The sequence below is a fragment of the Puma concolor genome, chromosome C1 (genome assembly GCF_028749965.1).
Source record: "Puma concolor isolate L17-30 chromosome C1, mPumCon1.1.hap2, whole genome shotgun sequence".
In the NCBI taxonomy this organism is placed as follows: domain Eukaryota; kingdom Metazoa; phylum Chordata; class Mammalia; order Carnivora; family Felidae; genus Puma; species Puma concolor.
In genome coordinates this window covers 50,162,591-50,185,717 of record NC_141674.1, presented here as the reverse complement: position 1 = coordinate 50,185,717, position 23,127 = coordinate 50,162,591, and the positions used below count along the sequence as shown (strand labels likewise).

General features: G+C 41.7%; 1 protein-coding gene and 1 long non-coding RNA gene across 10 annotated transcripts in view; both read right to left on the bottom strand.

Annotated features, from left to right (window-relative positions):
- The window catches only part of NFIA (nuclear factor I A), a 574,225-nt gene that overhangs the window by 296,101 nt on the left and 254,997 nt on the right, over positions 1-23,127 (bottom strand). The gene's annotated exons all lie outside the window — the stretch shown is intronic.
- On the bottom strand, positions 1,645-21,915 carry LOC147578063 (uncharacterized). The gene is made up of 2 exons (XR_015254745.1): positions 2,876-21,915; positions 1,645-2,644 (listed from the first exon to the last, which is right to left on the bottom strand). It is a non-coding gene; the product is annotated as an uncharacterized LOC147578063 (long non-coding RNA).

Sequence of the window (23,127 nt, the reverse complement as noted above, 5' to 3'; positions counted from 1 at the left end):
CAAATTAGGCTAGCATGACCCAACACTCCCATCCTCCTGCCTTAAACATACATATGGCAACTGTAATATGACAAGAATTACAAAATATAAGTCAACAAATAAGCATGTCAGGACAAAAAAAATGGAAAGTGCCTGAATTCTTACTGGTTTGAGTGAGCAAATAAACCACTGCCAGCTACTACCTCTGGACTTACCTTACCACAATGTAAGAAAAATTTATCTTCATTTCAACCACTGGTTTTTGTTTCTTGCAACCAACAGCATTCTCTCAAGACTCAGCTGCCATTATTTAAAATATTCTTTAATTCATATCAAAATCTGGATTTCCAGATTCTTGAAGGCGGGGGAGAAGGAGGAGGAGGAGGAGGAGGGGAAGAAGGAGGAGGAGGAGGAGGGGAAGAAGGAGGAGGAGGAGGAGGGGAAGAAGGAGGAGGAGGAGGAGGGGAAGAAGGAGGAGGAGGAGGAGGGGAAGAAGAAGGAGGAGGAAGAGGAAGAGGAAGAGGAGGAGGAGGAGGAGGAGGAGGAGTTGGAGGAGTTGGAGGAGTTGGAGGAGAAGGAGGAGAAGGAGGAGAAGGAGGGGAAAAGGAACTGAGACGTTGGGCCAAGGTTTTCACAAAACACCCAACACCAACTGGCTACAGCTAAGGGGCTTTTCAAGAGGACTTGCTGGCTTTCAATGGGACTTGGGCTCATCTGTCCATAGACTACTTCTTTAGTCACCTCTGTAGCTGCTTCAAGCATGTGAATGTGAGACCCTGCACACAGCGTACAAAATATATACTATGTACTATGAAAACAAAGTACTATTATAACCAACAAAAGATTTGCATCTTTGCTACCTACAATCCAGATATGTGGCATAGGCAGTCATAGTCAAACTCATGAAAATATATTTTCTTTTTCTGACTCCTAACTTTTTCAGTAGACGTACCGTTTTGGGTTCTCATAGCACACTTACACAGAGAGGAGAAAGATACCATGTCACCAGAGGGCTATATATTACCAGTTATGGCTAAAGACCATACAATAGTGATAACGATGGTAATAATATCTACTATTTACTGAGATTTTTATGAGAGTGTAGGCAGTGTGCTAAGTGCTTTACAAATACTATGCCACTTAATCCTGAAAGGAAATATATTAGGTAAGTATCATTACCTTTATTTTAAAAATAAAGAAAGTGAGTTGTCAGAGAAAGTAACTGTTCCAAAATCACAGCTAACAAGCAGTAGAAGGAAAATTTGAATCTCAGTCTTTCTGAGTCTAAGACACATACTATTTAACCACAGGTTATATTGCTTTACAACGAAGTCCAACAATATAGGGCTTTTTTGAGAAATATTCAGTAAGATTCCTAAGACCCTACATCTCACTCCTATGAAACTACATTCTAACATGAACATTATGTCAATATTTGATTTTTAATACCCACTAGTAGAAGTCTTGATTCCGGTATAGGATTTTTTTTCAAGAGGCACTTCCTTCTTAAGTATAACTGACCTGGTACAGTAAATTCTCAAGATTCAAAAGTGACTCATTTCCAAAGCTCCACACATTAGCAGCTGGTATTATTCAATCTGAGATTTAAATTTATAATGTACTCTTGATAATGTACTCCCAATACATTTTTCACTTCTCTATCTCTTGAATGACACAAGATAAAAGATCTTTAAGGTATAAATATTTTATACAAACTTTCACTCTGTTTTTCCTCAGCCATTTTCCATTTGCAAACACTAGACATCATGCAAAAAAAAAAAAAAAAAAAAAAGGTTGAAAGAGTTTTATGGATTATGCTGGGGGGGCTGAGAACTGCTTATCCATTCTGCTGTGGCAGCAGACATCACAGCTACCGGCCTAACGGCCCTTGCTGGCTAATCAGAACGTTCCACCCTAAATGGGGTCTGATTCAAAGCACTATTTTTTCATGGGGCAGAGAGTGGGCTGGAAGGGAACAAATTCCCAGCATCATCTATAGAGATAAACTAAGTTTGTGCAGGGCACTGGTGGTGCCAATGGAACCCTGGTACCGAGGCACCTCATTCCGCTGGAAAGGTCAGGACACAGCCATTCCTCCCAGGCATGATCAGAGGAACAGAATCTTACCAGAAATCAAAAGACTTGCACAAGGCATGTGGCTTCTGGCAATCAGTTATTAGGTCCAAGGCTCTCTTTTCACATTTGTAAAATGAAGAGGTTGACCCATTGAAGGTTTTCAAACTATCTACACAGATCCCCTAGGGCCTTGCTACTCATGCTGCGGTCACTGTCTGTGTAACACCTCAGGGGTTTATTAAAAATGCAGAGTCTCAGGCCCCATCCCAGACTTACAGAATCATAATTTCCTTATAAGGGGTTTCCTAGGTGATTTCTTGCCCTAGGGATCAGTTCCAACTAGGGTTACTTTAGGAAGCCAGGCTAGATGGGCCAAGCTGACAGGGATCCAGGACTCCCACACTTTTTCACGGTATGTATGATGTATGTATGTATATACACATACGTGTGTGTGTGTATGCGTGTGTGTGTATATATACATACATATATATGTATATGTATATACATATGTATATATATGTATATATATATACAGTTTTCCCATGAATTTAGTTTTGAAGACCTCTATTTAAACAAAATCTAGGGGCGCCTGGGTGGCGCAGTCGGTTAAGCGTCCGACTTCAGCCAGGTCACGATCTCGCGGTCCGTGAGTTCGAGCCCCGCGTCGGGCTCTGGGCTGATGGCTCGGAGCCTGGAGCCTGTTTCCGATTCTGTGTCTCCCTCTCTCTCTGCCCCTCCCCCATTCATGCTCTGTCTCTCTCTGTCCCAAAAATAAAAACGTTGGAAAAAAAAAAAAAAAAGAAAGAAAATCTAAAACTACTGGATAAAAGGATCTATAAGGTCCTTCATAACTAGAACTGTCTATGATTTTACAAATTTGCAAAAGTACTCACATTTATCAATATAAGGGCTATTTGTTTTCTACATTAACTCACTGTGGAGAGAAATATTCTATAATTTGCAACTAATATCCTTATATTCAGAAACATAATTTGATCTTTTCCTAAAGATATCAAGAACATGAGTTACATGAGGGCCCTTGGGTGGCTCAGTTGGTTAAGCGTCTGACTTGGGCTCAGGTCGTGGTCTCACAGTTCATGAGTTTGAGCCCCACGGTTCATGAGTTTGAGCCCCACGTCGGGCTCTGTGCTGACAGCTCAGAGCCTGGAGCCTGCCTCAGATTCTGTCTCTTCCTCTTTCTCTGCCCCTTCCCAACTTGTGCTCTGTCTCTGTCTCAAAAATAAATAATTGTTAAAAAAAATTTTTAAAAAAAGAACATGAGTTACACAGAAGTGTTCTATTACTGTTAATACCCAAAAAAGTTACTTAGGAACATTAGTATATAGGATATTTGTAGTGCACATATATAAAAATACATACGTGTAAATAAATACATGTATATTCATATATATACATGTATACCTGTATATATTTATACATGCATACACGTATACACATATGTATACTATGCATTTAATTCTTTATATGCATACATATACACATATATATGTACTATCTATATTTATTTTTATATTGTACACACATACACATGTATACATATGTGTATATCTAGAGAGAGAGGATCTCAAGCTATTAACTCTCTCGACCTCGTATCTGTTCTACTTTTGACAGTGTCTCTCTCACTGTTCAAGCTGCCAGCTAACACCTCTCTTTTGTTTCCACTTTCAAGGCTCAAGCACCTGTCTGCTATGACTTTACTTGCTAGTCTGGAATAAAATGTCAGATTCGGACAGGAGTTAGGTTCACTGATGAACATAAGATCAAGAGCTTTAGTGCTTGAACCTGATAAAATCTACTTTGGACAACTGGAGGCTGGCTGTGCTTTTTTCCTGGTTATCAGATGTATTCCTAAATATCAAAACAGAAAAGCAAAACCACAGGAATGTGAGGTCTGTAAATGACTGTAAGAAAAAGATGTATTTTATTTCCTTGGTTCTCCTCATCTCCTGCCTATGCAAATGGACGGTGATAATCTTTGTGAAAGTGCCTGAAAAAAATGTCAGTTGGTGCTGCACTGTGCTGACCACCATCAGGAGAATCGGAGGATAAGGAGGAGAATGAGAGAGAACTCCTCAGCCTGCATGTTCTTCTCTGGCTTAACCCGCTGTCATGGGCCACTAAAGCAGTCAGTCCCAAGGCTGGGCTAAGCTAGGAAGGTGTGGGCCGGTGCAGTTATGATCTGTTCTGACTTCCAGGCAGGCCAGGCTTAAAACCCAGATGTTCATTCCTCCTTTCCACACGTGCAGCGGGCACCCTTGGAGAATACTCAAGTCCCAATTCGTCTCTGCCTATGAGACAGGACACTCTGGATCACACAGAAAGGCATTCCCACGACTGAACCTATCCAGAGAAATGCTTCAATATCACATTTCAAAGTTGTCGGACACTTCAGAGTGGTTCTCAAAATTTAGCATGTATCGGAATCACCAAAAGTACTTGTTAAACAACAGGTTGCTGGGCCCCATCCCCAGAATTTACAATTCGCTAGGTCTAGGAAGGGACTAGACATCCGCTCGTCCACCAAGTTTCCAAGTGATGCCGAGGCCACTAGACTTGGAGCCACACTTCAAGACCCATTAATCCAGGTCAAGCCCTTATTTTAAAGAGGACCAGAAGGGTGGAGTGATCTGGCCAAAGGCATAGAGTGGATGACGGAAGTGAGGACTCCAGTCTCTCTCCCCTATTGCACAGTTCAGGACGCTTCCTAGCACAGGAGGAGGCTCACACTGATTCCATGAAAGGTATGCCAAGAATGTCTTTATCTATAAGCAAAGATCCTTGGTGTCTTATACTTAGGTAGCCTTTTAAAATTTCATCTACATTATCTCATCTGAGTCTCATAACAGCCTAATGAGACAGGCAAAGATTAACATCCCTATTTGAGAGATTAGGAAACTGAGATGCAGAGCTGTTAAATAGTCTCTCCAAAGCCACCAAGTTCAGTCGGTATGCGCTGTAACAGATTGCTGCTATGCAGGGTACGGTCTGGAGCCCTACAACTTGGACATCCACATGGCGGGAAGCCTGTTAGCGATGCAGAATCTCGGGCTGCACCACGCACCTACGGAGTGAGACTCTGCCATTCAAAAGTATCCTCAGTTGATTCATATGCATAGTGAAGTCTGAAAAGCATTGGTACAGAGAGGCCTGGAAACCAGGTCAACTAATTCGAAAATCGATGCTTTCTCTCCCCTCTTTCTGTTCTGAATGTACTGCTCAGTATCATAGTTTGACTTGTTTTGGAACATAACCTAATTAAGACATTAACTCCTATCAGGAGACTCTTACCAGATAAGAAGTTAACTCTCACCAGGTAAAGGACACCTAGCGTGTTGTACTTTAAGAAAAAAAAAAAAAAAAAAAAAACTAAACCAGGTTAAATTACCTTGATTACCAGTCTTGGTAATTCCTCTGTAGTCATTTTCTTGACTGATGTATAGACCCCTATGAAATGAATCCTCTGAGAAGAAGATGGGGGCAGGGGAGATACAAGACAGTGATCAATGGATTCAATTAGTTACAGTAGAATTCTACTAAGATGAAAAAAGATCAAGATGCAACACATCTACTCCGGGGTGGCTAAACTACTTTACCCAGAAAGTACACCATTTCTTTCTGACCTTCTTCAACTATTAAGTTCAGAAAAGCCCAAAACGGCTGCTCCTGGGGAAATAACCACAATGAATGCAAGGTTCCTTACAACTGGAAGTATTTAAATACTGTTTTAGTGACCTAGGCAAGATGACAACTGCATTTCTTCACATACAGGAAGTGTTCTACAGACCAATTTCTCTAATGACAGCAAATAAACCCCTCTCGCGACATACAGTCAACCAAGAAGTAACTCAGTGGTTACCATAAGACCACAGTTTTGAAACATGTATGCAGGTTTTTCCTTCAACTTTTCAAATCAATTCTTTCGATTGACATTCTTTGTTGAACAGAAACCAGAATGCTGATACAGTGCACCTGTGAAAAGCTGCTGACTTCAGCATGGCAAAATGTAAATTCAAATGATTTTTTAAAAATATATCAATCCTAGGCATTCAAAGAGTACATACAAATACAAACACACAAGGGTTTTGGGGTTTTTTTTGGGGGGGGTTGTTTGTTGGTAATTTCAAAGTTGCTCTGTGCAAACACATAATTAGTTAATCAGGGTAGTAAGAATCCAATCATTAAAATTAATGGTCAGGGCACATCAATAACTATTTATAACAGCTGAGGAGGTCAGCATATGAAACAACACCTCTGCGATGCAAAACTATTATTTTAGAAAGATGCGAATCTATTAAAAGGAAGGTTTCTTCTCTAGTTTAAAAATAATGTGATGAATTAATAAAGTTGATCAAGTGATTAATAGAATCCACAATCTTAATCTTATTATTTGCAAAGATGAAAAGGCTTTTCTGCCAAGAGCCAACTGTCTCCATTTGCTTCAGAACAATAAAATCTGATTGACTGTGATCTGCCTACTCTCTCTGAGATAATTTGGCATGGGCATACCTTTAATTCTCCTTGTATTTCTTTATCAAGATACACAAAGCTGTTAGTGGTTTATCCCTCTGAAACCTGGGGATTCATGTAAATAACTTCTAACGGTGGGATCGCACATAACAATTTACAGAGCACTGTGGCATAATGCAATTCAAAGTTGCTCTTGATTTAAAATGTTTAAAGTCCAACCACAGTGTCAGTCTGCCCAGAGAAATCTCTTATAAAAGTTTTCACACTCTGTTGGGTTAAGAGACAGTGGGTATTAATCCTATGGCTTCTACGCCAAACTTCCTTTTTGTGGTCAGCAGAGAAGCTATGTGGTTGGTCTGAAGGAGTCCAAAGTCTTTTTTCTGTGTTAAAACAAGGGAAAGTGGGCCGGTTACAGAGTAAAAGAAAAACCACAGCCAGCTCACTCTGCTGTAGCGTTTCCCTTAAATGTGGCCTAGAGCTATTCTGCTTTCCAAAAAAAGGTTTAATTTAAACCATACACAGTGCTGCAGGCTGCCACGTTTCCAAACTCAACATTCCTTTCTAATCTGTGCACTTCAGAACCAACATTCTGTTTCCATTGGTACTCAGATGAGCTTTAATAAATAAAATATCACTGCCCATCCATTACTTAATTTGAAAATAATATGCCCTTCTCTCCCCCCACCCCCACTGACATTATTCTAAGTGCTTGTATTCAAGTGTGTTGAACTGTTGTAAACATCACCCCTGAAAAATCGGTGCCGCTCTCTTTCGGGGAGTGAGGGGAAGGAAAACGGGGACTGCAGCCTGAGGGGGCTGAGTGTTAGCAAGTGGTCCGGCGCTCAAGAAAACTGCTGCTCTGTGAGAAGGTTGAGTCTGCCAAAAATAACTTACTATCTTTACGTTGAGAAAGAAAAACCTTGTTTATTCCTCAGATGGGACACCAGATTCTGTGCCGTTATTCAACATGTCACTAGGAAAGACCACAGTCACAGCAGCTCACAGCTACAAAACAGCCACATGACCGATACGGGTCTCTCTCTGGTCATCGGCGTGGCTGGTGCCGATCACCACCCTGGCCAGAGCGAGCAGAGTGAATACTCCACAGCTGGGGCCCTTTCAGTTTTTGCCTCCGTGTATTCACTCGGATGTTCATTAAGAACTCCAACCCCAGCGGGAAGGCCGGTACACGGTTTTCTATGTGAGTCACCATGCTCTATTATACATGACACTTGTCAATTAAAGAGGAAACCCTTTTAAAGCAAACTGATGTTAAGCTGGTACTTTCTTCAACATCTGATTTACCACTGCTGTTATCGTCCAAAGGGAAGTTTGTTTTAGAACAATGATAGCAGTAGTAATCCTCCTATTTCAGTAGTGAGGGATTTAAACACATTCAGGGCGCTGGGGACCAGTCAAAAGGTTTCTTTCAACAGAACTATGTATTTTCAGTAGGAAAAGGAAGGTCTTACTGATGGGATAACTGCCAAGATTGGACAATTTTTCAGCCTAACAGTTTAGAGAATATCATTTTAAACTACCTGGTATAATACAAATGTGGCACCATAGATCAATGCAATGAATTCTCTGTAGTCAGTAAAATGCTCTCCCAAATAATGGCATCCATTAATAATGATTACTGCCCCCGTGCCTTTGCCACAAAAGTAATGCCCAATGCTACATCTCCATAGTCTCTAATAAATACCCACAAGTCCCACGATAAGAACATAATCACAACATGGCAAATAAGCGCAGATTCCGGTGAGGGGGCAAATTAAAAAAACATTACGTTTAAAACTTACTTTACCTTGTAAAATACACTTTCCTTATCTGTAAAATGGGGCTTAGAGGACATGATCTCGTAAGTCCCTTCCAGCTCTATGAGTCAATGAGGGTTTCAGGTTTTCTCCCGGGTTTTAATTCTTAATGCACCCACTTTAGGATTCCTACAGCACGCCAATAATAATTAATGCTAATAAGGAGTCATGAAACTTTGGCAATGAAACTTTAATTTGGATTGATCTGGAGGAAAAAGAAAATGTAGGAAAGAAGATTTCAACCTTAGATTTTTAGACTCAAACATTACTTGTTTCCTGAAAAAACTGAAAGCAGCACATCTGGACTGTTGAAACGTACAATTTCCTGGAAAGGTAGGTAAGTGACCCAGCATGGATGGACACTCTTAAGAAAGCATATCTTAAGTATACCTTTAAACTCTTAAAAAGAAAACCCCAAAGCTCAGGAATCTATTTCAACTATGTCCCGGCTAATAATGATACTTAATATGCATTGTTTATTCTATGACCAACATGATGCAAATACTTTGTGTGAATTATTCCCCTTTACTCCTTACAACATGCTATAATTATCCTCAGATTATAAATGAGCAAACTGAAGTTTATGCAGAGTTAAGTAATCTCTTCAAGGTGAGAACTGGTAAGGAACCAAGACAGAACTAAACCCAAATTAGTAGAACCCCAGAGCCTAAACTCTTAGCCACAAAGAAGGCGCTGCCTCTTGTTACACTGTATCTGTGTGATACTCTGGGTCAATCAGTTTGCTATCTTCAAAAACCCTTTACTTCTGTGTGGTATTGACCACCTTAAGTACCTAAGGTCAGGCCTCAGATTGGTTTACATGCAAGATTATGTTTATGCTACAGATCTTTAATTTGCTCTATTTAATTAAAATGTGTGCTGTTAATTTCTCAATCCACAATAGTCACCAACAGCCTGAGTTGACAGGGAAAGGTTCTCTTTAGCTTGGGAGTCAAAGTATCAAATTGTCTTCCACTCTTTTTTTTAACAACCTTCCAAAATGCCCTTGACTGAAGGGAACAAATGTAACAAGGGCCTGCAGGTAACTCATATTAGGAAGCTCTTTTCCTTTCATCAGATGCAAAAGCCAACTTGTATAGAGACTGCCCTCTCTAAGCTGACCAGGAAGGCCACATTTTGAAACACTGGCACTGCGTATTTGGACAAACAACTTACTTGAGGCTTTGAGGACAAGAGTAGCCCAGCAACTCATAAAAGAATAAACTAAGCGCTCACCTAGAGTCTTTGGAACTTCACATGTCTAAAAAGGCAGGAAGATCTAAGAGCTATTTTTAGTAGATCAAAAGCTCACACAGAAACTATAGGCTTACTCAAGAAACAACTGCACAACCTTGCTAAAGCATCAACCAACTCATTACACAAAAACTATTTCATGCCCTTACTGCTGATGGCTTATTTGTATCTGTGAGCACAGTTACAGATGTCTGTTTGCTTTAAAAATAGGAAAAGAAATTAATTATTAACCAATGCAGTTTGTCTACAAGACAAAACTTTTCAAAGCATGGAGTCAAAAATATTGGTTGAGGTTCTTGGTGAGAGAAAGAATTGGAAGTGAGAGAAGTCAGATTGCATTGAAAGGCATCCCAGGCCAACCTGAATCTCAGATTTAGATCCTTACAGTAGCAACAAAACACAAGGTCCCATTATAAAGGTATCACTACGAGGAATCATAAACACTTATAGACCATGCAGACAGATGACTGAAGCGGCTGCTAATACCCTATCCCGGGGAATAGCAGGAATTATGGCCAACTAGAAGGCCCAGATTCCATCCCATAAAGTGTTCAGATTAAAATGTTTGAAAGCACTGTGCTGGCAGCATTCAACTCACAGAACACCAATTTACCAGGCCTGAACTTATTTCAATCATCAGGGAACTTGTTTTCCAAGAAGTAAAGTGACTTGACTAAATGCACCGCCTGGTTTACTCCCAGCTATGAACAACTCTAGGACTGGAAAGGATGTTTCCTGCTTCCCATTCTTGGGTGCATTTACTGAACAAACCCAGCGCTGACATGGGGCTATCCTCTCTGAAAAACACAGGGCTCGAGAGACAAATGATTTAAGTTGCCTACTCTCACTCTCCTTAGAGGAGGAGACACAGACCAGGAAACAAACATCACAATACAGCATGAACACTACAATGATTCTCTGTTCTCACAACTGCAATGAAAGGGCAGAGGAGGGTGACCAGAAGCCACTCTAGGCGATGCAGTCCTCAGATTTTAGTGTCCAACCCTTGCAGGTATGTACTACTGTGTGACAGGCTTTCTGGACTTAATAATTATATATATTTTTTAAGAAATATATTCTACAAAAAGGAAAAAAAAAAAAGGTCTAACATGACACTCTTGGAAAGTCTTAGCCCAAGAAAACTTTAATGGCCCAGTTATAAATCTTCCAAAATGAGAATCTGTAATAGAAATACTGACAGACCTTAATTATGGCAGCACTATGGGGCTTTGTATAATAAAGCCCACATATTTTCAGCTTAGATCATTATTTATAGGATGCCTTGCAAAGGATTTTATTTGCAAGTGCCTGCCTGAATCAATGAGGTGAAGTTTTACACAAGGAAAGGAAGTGCAAAGTACACTGTGTGAAAAAGCAGGGATTTACCTCCTGGGGTTCAGGAGGCCCAGGGACCAGGGGCTTCAGGCAGTGAATGATGATTTTGACTCCTCCAGTTTGTATAAAAGGTTGAAGTTCAGTCTGGCGCAGTGCAGCATTCCACGAGACCTGCTGCCTCTTTGAGCAGGCGATTAATCTCATGATCGATAGACCATATGATTAGGCACTAATAGCTGATAGGAGGAGAGAATAAACAACCATAAATTTGCTTTGTACCGAGTAATCCAAGTGTAAGCGGGGTCATTTAATGGCCACATTGGGTCATGTTACCTAAGGGGCCAAATGGAATAAAAATGGACCATACATACATTTTTTAAGATCTTCAGTTATTAGCTCAGGGTTATGGGACCAGGGTGGGGCTATGGGAGCAACACCTACTAGTTTAGTATTCTTCGGTGACAAGATGCAAGGATTTCCATGTACTGATCATGGAGGGCTGACTGCAAAGAGAATAATGGAAAAGTCCCATTGTTGAAATAATTCCTCTATAAGCACCATCGTCAATCACCCTCAGTATAACATGAGTGGCCCTGGGTGGTCTGTCTCATCAGTGCGTGAAACACTGGATTCTGTGCCTACAGGATGAACTAAAGGGAAGCAGGGCTCAGAATCCAGGACAGGATCTTGTGTGTCTCTCAATCAAAGCAGTTGCTGGACTGTTTAATTCCTCCTTTGCATGCAGATCACTGCTCCGGGTTCCCGGGCTGGTTCTCAGGGTGTCATGAACTTCCAGTATTGGGAATGGTTACGCGACATAAAAGCTGGGATCCAGAAGGTCATAAATCTCATTCTTTCTTTTCTCCTTTTCCCTGGCTTCTTCCCTAAGACGCTGACCTCCTCCATCAGCCCCTTGAAAGAAAGAAATCAATCACCCCCAGACTAAAATGAAAACCTGAGCCTTCCGTAGGCATTGGATGGCTTTCCCTTGTTTGTGACAAAATTCAAGAAAATCTGAAAAATGTCAATTCCCTCTTCCTTGTGTCCTTCTCTCCACCACACCCTTAGCCCTGGGAAGCAAAGATCCCTTAAGCTCTTGCTATCAATGACCATGAAAAAGAAAAGGAAGACACTTTGTTAGCCTAAAAGGAATGTGCCAGAGAAAAGTAATTGTTGGATAAAAAAGAACATCAACTGGTCCTGTGCTTCGTTCTCAGCCCCTGGCAAACGACACAAATCTCTTTTCTTTGAAAACTATCTGGGAAACAAACCCCTCCAAATCACCCTCCCCACTTGTGAATTGTCCCTCCCAGCCCCCATTCTCTTCATATCCCCCCTCCCTCCCTGCTCCTACTAATATGGCCTTTGTTAATTTCCAAGCCTTTAGGGACAACTGTTCACCACCGTTCCTTCCAGTCTAATTGTTCAATACTGCTGATAGCTCTTGAGCTGACAGAAGAGTTTTCCATCGGCTCTTTGAGAAGAAAGCGGGAGCGTCAGACACCCTGGGGTTTGTTGGGGGAATGTTTGTTGTTGTTGTTCCCAGGAAGCTGGGAAATTCATTCCCCATTCAAATACAAGTATTATCAATGCCCCCAAAGAAGTTTCATGTGAGAAGGAGTTGTTACAGCTGAACCACAGGAAAATTTTTAAATTTACCCTGAAGATCCCTTCTAGGTTTACATTTATTCAAAGAGTTTCCACTCACAGAATATCTGAGCTGGAAGACTTTTGGGCCAGGTACATTGAACATAAAAGGATGCCCCCAAATGTCAAATCACAAGGGATACTCCAAGATCTGGCCATTTCTCTGCTGACACTTTTTGGAACAATAAAACCAGCCCAGCTAGGGCCACCCATCCTAACTCCCAGTCAGGAAGAAGGACTTGCCTTGGGAAGAAAACCAACCAGAGGGCCAGATAATCTTCTGCTCCAATGTGCTCCCAGCGGGGGGATGTACAGCACAGTGATGGAAAGGGACTTGGCAGAGAATGTGGAGCTGAGCAGAGCCTTGACCCCTGGGAACATGGGTCAGTGCTCTTACCTCTACACCATCCTGACTCCTAACATGTATTTTTTAAAGTTCTTCCTTAGTAACTAGGATCAATTTCTAGTCAACTCTGAAACACCCAGAACAGAGGGAAGACACTCAGTTCCCTTCTTAAAACGATGTTAATTCTTCCCAGAGGGGGTAAAAGAAAAAAGAAAAAAACCAAGGGTCCTTTGCAGACAAATGGAGTCTGTTTAGATCTAATTCAGCTGTCCTTCCCTGATCTTGGTAGCTACCTGTAACCATGTCCTTGTTGAAACCCTCCAGGGCCTATATCTAATATAGTTTACAGTAGTAATATTCATCATAATAATATTTACCATTTACTGAGCATCAGATATAAACTAGGACACTTACAAAAGCGTTTCTAATTATCGAACAGTCCTGAGTTAATATTGCTCCCTCATTTTACAAATGGAAAAAAAAAAAACAGAGATGAAGGAACGCAGAGAGGGTGAATAACCTGCCCACAGTCACACAGCCTGGCAGCAGAGACAAGATTTAAGTCACACCTATCTTTTCACAAAGACTGATTTGTTTTCCAACAGATTATGCTGTTTTACACACTGTCTTAAGAATTTAAGGGTGAGATTACCCTATAGTTTTCAGGAGTTACTTGGTACTGGTACCAATAGCTGGCCTTTCTGGTTAATGTTTTTCCAAGCATGAAAGCAATACAGTCTTATACCATTCCCATGGATACCAGAGTCTCATATCACTAAAGCAATCAGAAACAAGATGAGTCAGTCTTAGCAAAAGCACTAAGTATAGACTGAAGCTAGGGCTATGTGGGCAAAAAGGAGTGTGGAGTGAAAGAGACTATCTAAAAAATTTTTAATCCTATTATAAAGCAAAAAAATAAAAACCTTTCATCCTCAGGAAATGTTGGCCGAGCACCTACTATGCACCAACCTTTCCTAAATTGAGTTAGAAAGGAAATGGTTCAATTTCCCAACTTCTATTTGCCTTTGGACCCTTTGGTATCAGGCACACCAAAAGTAATACATCAGTGGTTCTCCTTCATCATCCCATTTTACCCTGAGGCTGATGCTCTGTAAACGCGAGAGAACTGGCTGCCTCACTGGACTACTTCTGCTCCTGGTACTATAGAGCCATGTTTTGCCCATTGCTAGACACAAAGTACTGGGTCGCCTGGGTGGCTCAGTAGGTTGAGCGTCCGACTCTTGATTTCAGTTCAGGTCATGATCTCACAGACATGGGATCGAGCACCGCACCGGGTTCCACGCTGAGCGTGGAGCCTGCTTGGGATTCCCTCTGTCTGCCCCTCCCCCACTCACGCTCACACACTCTGTCAAAACAAGTAAACATTTAATGAATGGATAACCAGATGACTCAAGCATCTGACAATTATCCACATTCTCCTGAAAAGAAGGTTCAGATAGATACACAGATTTCAACATGTCCACTAGTCAGAAGCGTGCTGCTGTTATTCAAAGGTTCAGAGAGAGATGAAAAACCAACCAGGCCTTCAATCAGATACTAGCAATGATGCCTCCTGAAAGTCTTCTGGAAGGCACCAAATCACAAAGAACCAACAGGAATCAGCCAGACAAAGGGATGGAGGTGTGGGGGGAGAAGGGGCTTGAAGGAGAGAAGACGGAAAGTAAACAGGTCCAAAGGGAAGAAGAATGTAGAACATTGAACGAGCTACAAATAGTATATTATGGCTAGAAGGTGGAAGGCAAGATGGCTTGAGGGGCAGGCAGGGGCCAGTATTCTTAAGAGACCTTGTAATAGCAATCTTTCATTCATTCTTCTATTCATTTCACAAATGCTAATGAGCACCTACCATGTACCAGGCATGATGCTAGACCTCAGAGGTACTGAGATGGGTTAACCATGTCTCGGATACTTGTTGCCACCACTCAACGATGAGCTGTACGTTACATGGCTGGTTCATGTTCAACATACGAAATGTGAACTGGAACATAAGAAAATGCCCCTTGCTTTTCCTAATCCACCTACTAAATTAAACTATTCACACCTGCAGGGGAAGGACTCACTTGCATTGGTTTACAATGAACATTAGCGAACCCCCTAGGATAACATTGGACTTTTGCCCACTCATCAATATTAATTGCAACATATATAGATGCACCCTGTGTTCTCCCATTTCTCCAATTTCAGCCCTCACACCAAGGTAGGCTCTTAATCCAACTGAAGTTTCAGGGCACACACTTCGGTGCAGCTGGGACCATAAAAATTCACATGGTATCATTAAGCACCACTAGGTGAAAAAAAACAAATGAAAATTACATGCTTTCCAACAACATAAAGCCCAAAGTCTACTTACAAAGAAGAAAAAAATCAGCCTGAACATTATAAAAGAGGCAAAATGAATTTCTAACAGTAACCACGCAGGACTCACAGATTTCTCCATGTAATAAGATTCTACTTTTAAAAACTGAAATAAAGTAAAATATCTCAATGACCAGAGGTATGATTCCATTAGAGTAACCCTAAAAGTTATCAGGCCACAGAATGTTCTTTGGTAATGAAAATTTATTTTAGTATTCAGTCATTCACCCTGATTTATATCATTATTTCCAAATATTAGGAATCTACCTAATTGTAGTAGATTTATGATGACACTGAGGGAAAAAGCGTGCACAGCTTCAGGATTATATTCACTTGAAAAGAATTGTCCATAAGAGTCACGAACTCACCACCCAGTCAGGTGTCCAAATCACGTGAAAAGCCACATGGTGCCAGTCCTTTCTGAACCCACCTGGCCACACTCCACTCCCAACTTCTAAAATACCTTATCAAGTGAAATTAAGTGAGACTCATCTCACACAGTTTCTCAAAAATGTGTGAGAGAAAAGAATCCTTCCATTGCTACAGAAACTTATACCAAATATCTTCTAGTGCCTAGCAGAAGCAGTCCCTTCCTGTAAAGAGCACACTATTCAGGGGAAGAGGAGGGGATGTGGGGGCCAGGGGGGTGACGAGTAAATCCACAAAATCACAACAGCAAAGGTGCTGTCTTGTAGTCACTTGCGCAGAGAGGGCCAGAGAGTCTCACATGAAGAACACCTCACAAGCCCAAGATAACCCAGGAAGGCTTCCTGGGGGCAGGGCTTTTGAGCTCAGTCTTGTAGAAGAAACAGGAATCATTAAGGAGATTTTCTGGTAGTTATGCATGTGTAAGTGACTCTGCTAAGTTAGCAATATTTGCATTTTACACTGTGCTCTGTTGGGGTGGGTTTTCTAGAATGGAAGAAACTACTTTAAAAAAAATCCTGCCTATCAGCCAATGAGCCTAAGGACACTGGAATCTCTGGCAGGGTAGACTTAGCTGAATAATGAGGCCCACCTACCCGAGATGTCTATGTCCTAATCCCAGATCTGTGAATATGGCAAAAGGGACTCTGCAGATGTTATCAAGTTAAGGACCGGAAAGTGGAGAGATTATCCTGCATTTATCCAGGTAGGCCCAATGATGTGATCTCAAGGTTACTTATAAGAGAGAGGCAGGAGGATCAAAGACCTGGGAGAAGGACGCAGAGACTGGAGTGATACGGCTATGCACCAAGGAGTGCCAAACCAGCCTCTGGAAGCTGAATGAGCCATCAGGGTTCTTCCCTGGAGCTTCCAGAAGCAACCAGCCCTACTGACACCAGCCTGGTTTTTAGACTTCCTACCTTCCGAGCTGAAGAAAATAAATTTGAGTCACTTTGCGGCAAGTGAGTGAGGGGCAGAGAGAGAGAGGGAGAGAGAGAAGCAAGGCTCACCCTAAGTGGGGCTCGAGCTCACCCGAAATGGGGCTTGTGATCACCTGAAATGGGGCTTGTGATCACCCCATGCGGGACTTGAGCTCAAGAACTGTGAGATCATGACCTGAGCTGGAGTCTGATGCTTAACCGACTGAGCCATCCAGGTGCCCCTAAACTTGTGTCCTTTTAAACCACTAAGCTTGTGGTAACATGTTATAGCAGCAATAGAAAACTAAAACAGAGTTTGCAGTAACATGAAGAAGAGCTAAGTTAAATCAGCACTAATGTCACCTCACAAATCCAGGGCACGAGGACGTGCCAGAGCAGAGAAACAGTGACAGTTGTCCCTGCTGAAGGAGTTAAACTTTACACATAAAACCTAAAACAGGTGCTTGCTTCTACGACCGGAAGGGAGTGATCATGTAGCAGTGAGGGAGTTCATATCTGAGCACCTCTATCGCGTGCCCTCCACCCCAGACCCAGCTTCTGGGTAGGGCGCCCCATGCCACAGACATCCAAACACACTCCCACCAGTGAAAAAGAAAGTAACCAAGCACCTGGAGAGCAGGTATTTTTGTCCCATTCGTTCGCCAGCACCTGGAACGATGCTTGGCACACGATAGTTGCTAATAATGTTTAGTGAACTAATGAAAGTCTAAAAATAAAAAAAAAAAAATAATCTGTTTGTGAATAACAACCAAATCTCTGGTGGATACTCTTTCTTCTGAAGGGTTATCTGACTGGCAGACCCCGCAGATTTTGAGAGAACAGCCTCCTCATAATTGTACTTCTGGTGTTAGCCATACAACGTGACATGTAATAAAAATGGCAAAACAAAACTTCGGAAAGTCAGTGAAACCAGGTTATATGGCAATATGTTAGATTCGTGTTCTTACTGTACTTGAGGGAAGCATTAATTTCCTTGAGAGTTTTTCTCCTTGGCTTAGTGCTGAAATGGCATAAAAGAGGCAGAGGTTTGATTCTCTTAGATTTACTATTAATGCCACCAGCATTTCAAGAATAAAATATGTACAAGCAGATATGGAAGAGCCTTAATTAAATAAGATTTTATAGGCATTTGAAATATCCCAAAGTTAACAGCCAGAGGGAAGGCAACCTCACTTAGACAGATGAGGATTAAGTACCAGCAGTGGCCACACTGAGGCAGGTCAACACACATTTCCAAAGGGAACGTGTGCGTCAGGTATGTTCTAATGCTGGGTCTCATTATTCTGGTAACTTCTGCTAAAGATGGACAAAGGGTAGGAATTAAACAGCTGCAGGTCTTAGGCTAATGGCTAACACAAAGGAAAATAAATATCCATCCATTTTCTAAAGAACATTCCCTGAGCACCTACCCTGTGCCAAGCCCAGGGCTACATCCGAGAGAGAGAAAAACAATTATACTGAGTTACTGAGCATTTTTTTTTGGTACCGAGCAGCTGCACCAAGCATGAGGTATGGTCCTTTTACTAATACCTGCATTTGCACAAGAAAACCAAAGTTCACAGAGTTCTCATAATTCTCCCGAGTTCGTGTGGCTAGTGCTTGGCAGAGTGAGAATCTGAATCCATGTATGTAGGAGTCTAGGGTCCATATTCTCACGTGTAAGTGCCCTAGTGCCTCTGCCCAGCAAGCGCCCATCATTGAATGCCATCATGAAGTCAGACCTTGACAGACAGACAGACACACACACACACACACACACACACACACACAGGATAAATTTGGCAACAAAATTTTCTACAGAGCTACCTGCTTCAAGAACACAAAAATGTTGTTCTAAGCCCTCTAGAACAGTGATTTTCAAACTGTAGCATACATCAGCATCACCTAGAGGGCTTGTTTAAAAACAGATTGCTGAACTTCAGTCCCCAAATTTCTGGACTGGGGACCAAGGATTTGCATTTCTGACAAGTCTCCATGTGAGGCTGTTACTGCTGATCTGAGGACCACAGTTTGAGAGCCACTAATGTATAAATCTGTAATGCAATCTCTCTAAAGGGCAAGATTCCTTTTTGTTTCCCGTCTCTAGAAGAGTACTTGGCACATAATAGGTTTTCAGAAAATATTTACTGAATGAATGGATCTGCGGTGTATTTGAAAAACAGATAACCAACTGTATTAAAGTTGTGTGCAAATTAAGTGTAAGCAGGTTCTGGCTGGGACCTGGGAGATTACCTACCTGAGACTTTCGTGAATGTTGTGACATATCCTTTTCCCGTTCAGAGGCACAGTATCAATGTATGGGTACTGCTATCACAGCCTTTCTCCATCATGGTAATGTGGCATATTGGAAAGAATATGGAATCAGTGTTAATTCTATACTCACTAAGCACAGAATCTCCAAGGCTAATGCTATACAGCTGAATATCCCAGGGCACGCTCCTAACCCTGGAAAGCCTAGTTTTCGCTTTTATAAAATGGGCTCTCGGGAAGATTAAAAACACAAATATCAAGTGTTCAGATACGGGTGGAGCACACAGTAAGAATTCTTCAACAGGAGTTATGATTACCTTAATCGCAAATAAACCTCCATCAGGGTCATCATAGGAATCTTGATCTTCAGTAAATGGTTGTTCACTCGACAATATTTCGCAAATATTTACCGAGCATGCCAGTCACTCTGTGGGGCATGTTTGATTCTCAGATGCCACATGGAGTAATGGGTTAAGGAAAAAAAAAAAAAAAGAAAGATCCCTTCCCTAGATTTCTTGCCACCCAAAGGGCTTGTTCTAAAAACCCTGGGAGGAAAGGCCCACAAGAGCTCTCTGCAAGAGCGCGGAGGCAAGAATCAACAAGAGTTCTGTAAAGAGGTGAAGCCAGGTGTTTCTCCTCTCTGAGGAGGCATGAAGAGGGTTGAGTCAACAATCCTACTTGCTCTTGGGGCAAACAGTCACCACACAGGCGGTTCTGCTGGCAGGCGGGAACGGGTCAGAAGACAAGCTACACTGTCCGGTGGCTACAGCTGGAAGGTTCTATCCCAGGCTTTCTCTTAAGCTCTTGGCCCAGGGGCAGACACTTAGCCTCGGCCAGGAGAGTCTCCGTCCGCGCCTTCCCGTCTCCTTAACCTGAAACACGAAGGGCGGCACAAAATGCCCCTCCCTAGAGTGCAAGCCAGTGTGTATTGCCATATGTTTGCATCAAGTTCTACTGTTAAGAAAACCAAAATGACAAGTATGGGAACCGGATAGCAGAAAGCAACCTTTACGATTTTGTATTCCTGTGTTCATTCATAATGTAAAAGACTTAGAAAGGTACCCATTTGGACTCTTGAGAACAGGAAAATCCCAAAACCATAGTTTACTATTTTCAAAGGAGTTTCAATATGGGCAGAAATCAAGAATACTGTTCTTCAGGCTAAGTTTATATCCTGAAATATGCTTCTTGTAAGAAATAATTTAAAAATGTGGAATCTAAAATTAAGCAAAAATAACATACAGTATGTTCAGCTTTGAAATTTGCCGGGACTCAGCCAAGTTTACCATAAACAGAAGGCAGAACTGTCTATTTTTAACTTTACAGCCCTTGGGTGATTAAAATTTTGAGCCATAATAAACAACTTTTTTCATCTTTGCAACATAATTTCTCATTTGAAATTGCAGTCTTTTTAGTTGTTTAGGAGATATGGATTGAGCACTTCGTGTTTTTAAATTCTTTCTTAAACGGAAATTTCTTGCAGAGACTAAATGCATTCATTAGCATGCCAAAAGCACAGATTTAAAAAAAAAAAAAAAGGGAAAGGAAAAGAACCTCACCAAGGCCCAGAACTAAATTGCCTTCTCTTCTTCTGTTTCAACTGTTGAGCAATTAGCACCTTTGGCCAGTTGCATTTTAGGAGAACACAGTAAAAGATCCCACCATTCTGCCTATGTAAGTGGAATCACCACAAACACCTCACCATCACCCAGCAGATTATTTGGCAATTTGGCATGTTTGCAGACCTATTATGTCAGCAGAAAGTGTATCTTCCCACCAGGAAAGACAGTTGCATATGCAATAAACCAATAGCCTTTGACACACCAGTTAATTACATCAGTTAACTACTATCTCCTGTGCATGATCATAGTGTTAATGAAACTATTTTGGTGTGGAAATGAAACAGGTCAAGACAAGCAGATCAGGAAACAGAAGGGATTTAGGGTCATAGAGGATGATAATGTGCTGAGTCACACAGAACTTAACCTCGGCCCCCAAGAAGGATATTAAATTATTCCCTCTGCTGTGAGTAACGCTAGTATTCTTTTTCTTTGGCATCACTTAGTGCTAAATAGCTCAAAACTCTTTAGAAATTATCAAGTTTAACAGTTTGCCTCCCTATCAAAAGCTATTAGCAACTGAGTTGTTAGAGAGCAACAGAAGCCCAGTCCAGAGGTGCTGACTTTAAATGCAACATCTTTTTTTTCCCTGAGTGAAAGGGATGAGTGAAAGATAATGCCCGATTTCTGGTTTGGATGACAGGGTGAAGAATGGAGACAGCCACTCATTTTGAAACACAGGAAGATGAGCAGATTGTTGGGAAAAATGGGTCAGGCAGTGCAAGATGTTAACTCAGGTTTTTGTCTCAGGTGTTTTCATGTCAGGTGTGGGTTTGAGGCTCCAGAGGAAAACCTAACTCTTAAAAGAGAACAAGAGAATGTCCCAGCAGACACTTAAATATTTAAGCTCATTCTTAAGGTCATTCTAAGGAATCTCTGCTCCAGACTTTAGAGCCATGTTTTTCTCAACTGCCCCTCCTATGATATGATTTCCTGATCCATTAGCACCCAGGTCTCCATTTTTCTGGCATTCCTTTTAGCATGTGTACCAAAACTGGGCAAAAACATTCCAGCTGTGGTCAGACCACAGCCCAACATGGCCTTCGCCTTTTAAAAGGCAATGTCACACTGCTGGCCTCGATTAATCTTGAGGTCAACTTACACTCTTCGGTTGTTTTCACATGAACTTCTGTCAAATTAGGTTTCCTCCACCCTGCCTTTGTATAATGAAATTTCTATTCTAAAAGTAGGATGCCCCATTCCTAGCCTGTCTGTGTTTAAGAGTAAACGGATTTTCATCCCGTTTTCATTTCATTCTTACCGATTCATCCCCCAACTCTACCAGAACACCCAGAGGTACAGTCTTTGGGAATGAACTTTCCCATGCTACACTCCAAGAGTAAAGATGCCTGAAAATGTTCTATACCGAGTAAAGACGCCTGAAAATGTTCTATACCTCTTACCACTGGATCCTCCATACCCCAGGCTACTTTATAAATAACGTTTTCCCCTCCAGAACACATGTAAAGCCATTGAGGGGTGGGAGCCCTACACGGAGAACAAGATCATCTTCCCCTGGCCTTGGAACAATGCAGATGTACTGTAAATTATTTCTTTCTTATTCTAGGGTACAACATGTATATGTTCACAGTATAAATGTAGATACCGTGCACTGCCTCATGCTTCCCACCCCCCCCCCCCTTCCAAAAAGAACAGCCAGATATTTACCAACATCCTGGAGGCCAGTAAACAATTTAGGTCTTTTCTGTAGGCAGTAGTAAGGAATGTTGATTGCATTTCCTTAGCTATCAGTATGTAACAGGCTGTGTAGGCTTCAGGGCAGAGGTACAGAAAAAAGTGTAAAGGAGAGAGCTACGTCTTAAAAAAAAAAAAAAAAAAAAGTACACTGGCCAATTTCCAGCACTTATCTCTGCTTTGCAGCCCCTCCGCCTGGCGGTCTCAGGGTCATGTAAGGATTCGGATAAGTGAGCAGTCTCAACGCTTCCAGCTCCCTGGATATTCCCATCATCATTTACTGGGCATCCCTCAAGTTTGGTGGAACCTAATGTCTGGATTTCCACCAGGTCATGGAGCTGTAGGGAAAGCTACTCTTTTACTGAGTTCTTTTAACATCCTGAAAATTTCAACCCATTCACCCATACCAAAATTTCTTTGTAAAAATCCCGAAGAGGTATAAAAAGCAATTTTTATACCTCTGTGGAAGATGGTAACAGTAGGAAATATGCTTGACCTGATGCTTATCAACGTCAGAAATTAGCATGAACTTCTTAATAGTTAAACCGGTTACATACTCTTTTTAAAGAAGAATAGGAATACAACCGTTTGCCGTGATGTAGATGCAGCTGTGCCTGAAGGCAGGACCAAAGACAAGATCCCTTCCCAGTAACTGTCTGCGTTCATTTACGGTGCCACCAGGGCAGGCATCAGCGACTCAGAATTAAGCCCGAGAAACAGTGTTAGGAAATCTCAAGTTAGGGAATGCTGACTCGTATCAGCAACTAACTTCCCAGACCAGCTTTCAGGAAAGGCATCCTAACTTCTTTCCTCACTCTCTGGTCCGTAAAAACAAGATACCCAGGTATCTCTTAGGGAAAAGAAAAAGGTCTCTGTGA